Genomic DNA, 5,298 nt, shown 5'->3' on the forward strand with positions numbered 1-5,298 from the left:
TCCTTCTGTTATCACCAAAAGACGATTCATAACACTGTGATTATCCTTCCTGTTATCATCAAAAGACGGTTCATAACACTATGATTATCATCCCTGTTATCATCAAAAGACGATTCATAACACTATGCTTATCATTCCTGTTATCATCAAGAGACGATTCATAACACTATGATTATCCTTCCTGTTATCATCAAAAGACGGTTCATAACACTATGATTATCCTTCCTGTTATCATCAAAAGACGATTCATAACTATGATTATCATCCCTGTTATCATCAAATGACGATTCATAACACTATGATTATCCTTCCTGTTATCATCAAAAGACGATTCATAACACTATGATTATCCTTCCTGTTATCATCAAAAGACGATTCATAACACGGAGATTATCCTTCCTGTTATCATCAAAAGACGATTCATAACACTATTTATCCTTCCTGTTATCATCAAAACACGATTCATAATACTATGATCATCCTTCCTGTTATCATCAAAAGACGATTCATAACACTATGATTATCATCCCTGTTATCATCAAAAGACGATTCATAACACTATGATTATCATCCCTGTTATCATCAAAAGACGATTCATAACACTATGATTATCCTTCTTGTTAACATCAAAAGACGATTCATAACACTATGATTATCCTTCCTGTTATCATCAAAAGACGATTCATAACACTATGATTATCATTCCTGTTATCATCAAAAGACGATTCATAACACTATGATTATCCTTCCTGTTATCATCAAAAGACGATTCATAACACTATGATTATCCTTCCTGTTATCATCAAAAGACGATTCATAACACGAAGATTATCCTTCCTGTTATCATCAAAAGACGATTCATAACACTATGATTATCCTTCCTGTTATCATCAAAAGACGATTCATAACACTATGATTATCCTCCCTGTTATCCACAAAACACGACACATAACACTATTTATCCTTCCTGTTATCATCAAAAGACGATTCATAACACTATGATTATCCTTCCTGTTATCATCAAAAGACGATTCATAACACTATGATTATCCTTCCTGTTAACATCAAAAGACGATTCATAACAGTGATTATCCTTCCTGTTATCATCAAAAGACGATTCATAACACTATGATTATCCTTCCTGTTATCAAAAGACGATTCATAACACTATGATTATCCTTCCTGTTATCATCAAAAGACGATTCATAACACTATGATTATCCTTCCTGTTATCATCAAAAGACGATTCATAACACTATGATTATCCTTCCTGTTATCATCAAAAGACGATTCATAACACTATGATTATCATCCCTGTTATCAAAAGACGATTCATAACACTATGATTATCCTTCCTGTTATCATCAAAAGACGATTCATAACACTATGATTATCCTTCCTGTTATCATCAAAAGACGGTTCATAACACTATGATTATCCTTCCTGTTATCACCAAAAGACAATTCATAACACTATGTTTATCCTGCCTGTTATCCTCAAAAGACGATTCATAACACTATTTATCCTTCCTGTTATCATCAAAAGACGATTCATAACACTATGATTATCCTTCCTGTTATCATCAAAAGACGATTCATAACACGAAGATTATCCTTCCTGTTATCATCAAAAGACGATTCATAACACTATGATTATCTTCCTGTTATCATCAAAAGCGATTCATAACACTATGATTATTCTTCCTGTTATCATCAAAAGACGATTCATAACACTATAATTATCTTCCTGTTATCATCAAGAGACGGTTCATAACACTATGATTATCACTCCTGTTATCATCAAAAGACGATTCATAACACTATGATTATCCTTCCTGTTATCATCAAAAGACGATTCATAACACTATGATTATCCTTCCTGTTATCATCAAAAGACGATTCATAACACTATGATTATCCTTCCTGTTATCATCAAAAGACGATTCGTAACACTATTAGTATCCTTCCTGTTATCATCAAAAAGCGATTCATAACACTATGATTATCCTTCCTGTTATCATCAAAAGACGATTCATAACACTATGATTATCCTTCCTGTTATCATCAAAAGACGATTCATAACACTATGATTATCCTTCCTGTTATCATCAAAAGACGATTCATAACACTATGATTATCTTCCTGTTATCATCAAAAGACGATTCATAACACTATGATTATCCTTCCTGTTATCATCAAAAGACGATTCATAACACTATGATTATCCTTCCTGTTATCATCAAAAGACGATTCATAACACTATGATTATCCTTCCTGTTATCATCAAAAGACGATTCATAACACTATGATTATCCTTCCTGTTATCATCAAAAGACGATTCATAACACTATGATTATCCTTCCTGTTATCATCAAAAGACGATTCATAACACTATGATTATCCTTCCTGTTATCATCAAAAGACGATTCATAACACTATGATTATCCTTCCTGTTATCATCAAAAGACGATTCATAACACTATGATTATCCTTCCTGTTATCATCAAAAGACGATTCATAACACTATGATTATTCTTCCTGTTATCATCAAAAGACGATTCATAACACTATGATTATCCTTCCTGTTATCATCAAAAGACGATTCATAACACTATGATTATCCTTCCTGTTATCATCAAAAGACGATTCATAACACTATGATTATCCTTCCTGTTATCATCAAAAGACGATTCATAACACTATGATTATCCTTCCTGTTATCATCAAAAGACGATTCATAACACTATGATTATCCTTCCTGTTATCATCAAAAAGCGATTCATAACACTATGATTATCCTTCCTGTTATCATCAAAAGACGATTCATAACACTATGATTATCCTTCCTGTTATCATCAAAAGACGATTCATAACACTATGATTATCATTCCTGTTATCATCAAAAGACGATTCATAACACTATGATTATCATTCCTGTTATCATCAAAAGACGATTCATAACACTATGATTATCCTTCCTGTTATCATCAAAAGACGATTCATAACACTATGATTATCCTTCCTGTTATCATCAAAAGACGATTCATAACACTATGATTATCATCCCTGTTATCAAAAGACGATTCATAACACTATGATTATCCTTCCTGTTATCATCAAAAAGCGATTTATAACACTATGATTATCATTCCTGTTATCATCAAAAGACGGTTCATAACACTATGATTATCACTCCTGTTATCATCAAAAGACGATTCATAACACTATGATTATCCTTCCTGTTATCATCAAAAGACGATTCATAACACTATGATTATCCTTCCTGTTATCATCAAAAGACGATTCATAACACTATGATTATCCTTCCTGTTATCATCAAAAGACGATTCATAACACTATGATTATCCTTCCTGTTATCATCAAAAGACGATTCATAACACTATGATTATCACTCCTGTTATCATCAAAAGACGATTCATAACACTATGATTATCATTCCTGTTATCATCAAAAGACGATTCATAACACTATGATTATCCTTCCTGTTATCATCAAAAGACGATTCATAACACTATGATTATCCTTCCTGTTATCATCAAAAGACGATTCATAACACTATGATTATCATTCCTGTTATCATCAAAAGACGATTCATAACACTATGATTATCCTTCCTGTTATCATCAAAAGACGATTCATAACACTATGATTATCCTTCCTGTTATCATCAAAAGACGATTCATAACACTGTGATTATCCTTCCTGTTATCATCAAAAGACGATTCATAACACTATTTATCCTTCCTGTTATCATCAAAAGACGATTCATAACACTATGATTATCCTTCCTGTTATCATCAAAAGACGATTCATAACACTATGATTATCCTTCCTGTTATCATCAAAAGACGATTCATAACACTATGATTATCCTTCCTGTTATCATCAAAAGACGATTCATAACACTATGATTATCCTTCCTGTTATCATCAAAAGACGATTCATAACACTATGATTATCCTTCCTGTTATCATCAAAAGACGATTCATAACACTATGATTATCATCCCTGTTATCATCAAAAGACGATTCATAACACTATGATTATCCTTCCTGTTATCATCAAAAGACGATTCATAACACTATGATTATCCTTCCTGTTATCATCAAAAGACGGTTCATAACACTGTGATTATCCTTCCTGTTATCATCAAAAGACGATTCATAACACTATGATTATCATCCCTGTTATTATCAAAAGACGATTCATAACACTATGATTATCCTTCCTGTTATCATCAAAAGACGATTCATAACACTATGATTATCCTTCCTGTTATCATCAAAAAGCAATTCAAAACACCATGATTATTCTTCCTGTTATCATCAAAAGACGATTCATAACACTATGATTATCATTCCTGTTATCAAAAGACGATTCATAACACTATGATTATCACTCCTGTTATCATCAAAAGACGGTTCATAACACTATGATTATCCTTCCTGTTATCATCAAAAGACGATTCATAACACTATGATTATCCTTCCTGTTATCATCAAAAGACGATTCATAACACTGTGATTATCCTTCCTGTTATCATCAAAAGACGATTCATAACACTATTTATCCTTCCTGTTATCATCAAAACACGATTCATAATACTATGATCATCCTTCCTGTTATCATCAAAAGACGAATCATAACACGAAGATTATCCTTCCTGTTATCATCAAAAGACGATTCATAACACTGTGATTATCCTTCCTGTTATCATCAAAAGACGATTCATAACACTATTTATCCTTCCTGTTATCATCAAAAGACGATTCATAACACTATGATTATCCTTCCTGTTATCATCAAAAAGTGATTCATAACACTATGATTATCCTTCCTGTTATCATCAAAAGACGATTCATAACACTATGATTATCCTTCCTGTTATCATCAAAAGACGGTTCATAACACTATGATTATCATCCCTGTTATCATCAAAAGACGATTCATAACACTATGATTATCCTTCCTGTTATCATCAAAAGACGATTCATAACACTATGATTATCCTTCCTGTTATCAAAAGACGATTCATAACACTATGATTATCCTTCCTGTTATCATCAAAAGACGATTCATAACACTATGATTATCCTTCCTGTTATCATCAAAAGACGATTCATAACACTATGATTATCCTTCCTGTTATCATCAAAAGACGATTCATAACACTATGATTATCCTTCCTGTTATCATCAAAAGACGATTCATAACACTATGATTATCCTTCCTGTTATCATCAAAAGACGATTCATAACACTATGATTATCCTTCCTGT

The 5,298-nt window shown here is 32.0% G+C and overlaps 1 protein-coding gene across 1 annotated transcript in view; it reads right to left on the minus strand.

Moving 5' to 3' along the window:
* LOC122263496 (uncharacterized) overlaps positions 1 to 5,298 on the minus strand; it is a 1,386,165-nt gene that overhangs the window by 1,264,708 nt on the left and 116,159 nt on the right. The window lies entirely within an intron of this gene.

Source organism: Penaeus japonicus, unplaced genomic scaffold (genome assembly GCF_977035675.1).
Source record: "Penaeus japonicus unplaced genomic scaffold, GWHDUDI00000001_assembly GWHDUDI00000043, whole genome shotgun sequence".
In the NCBI taxonomy this organism is placed as follows: domain Eukaryota; kingdom Metazoa; phylum Arthropoda; class Malacostraca; order Decapoda; family Penaeidae; genus Penaeus; species Penaeus japonicus.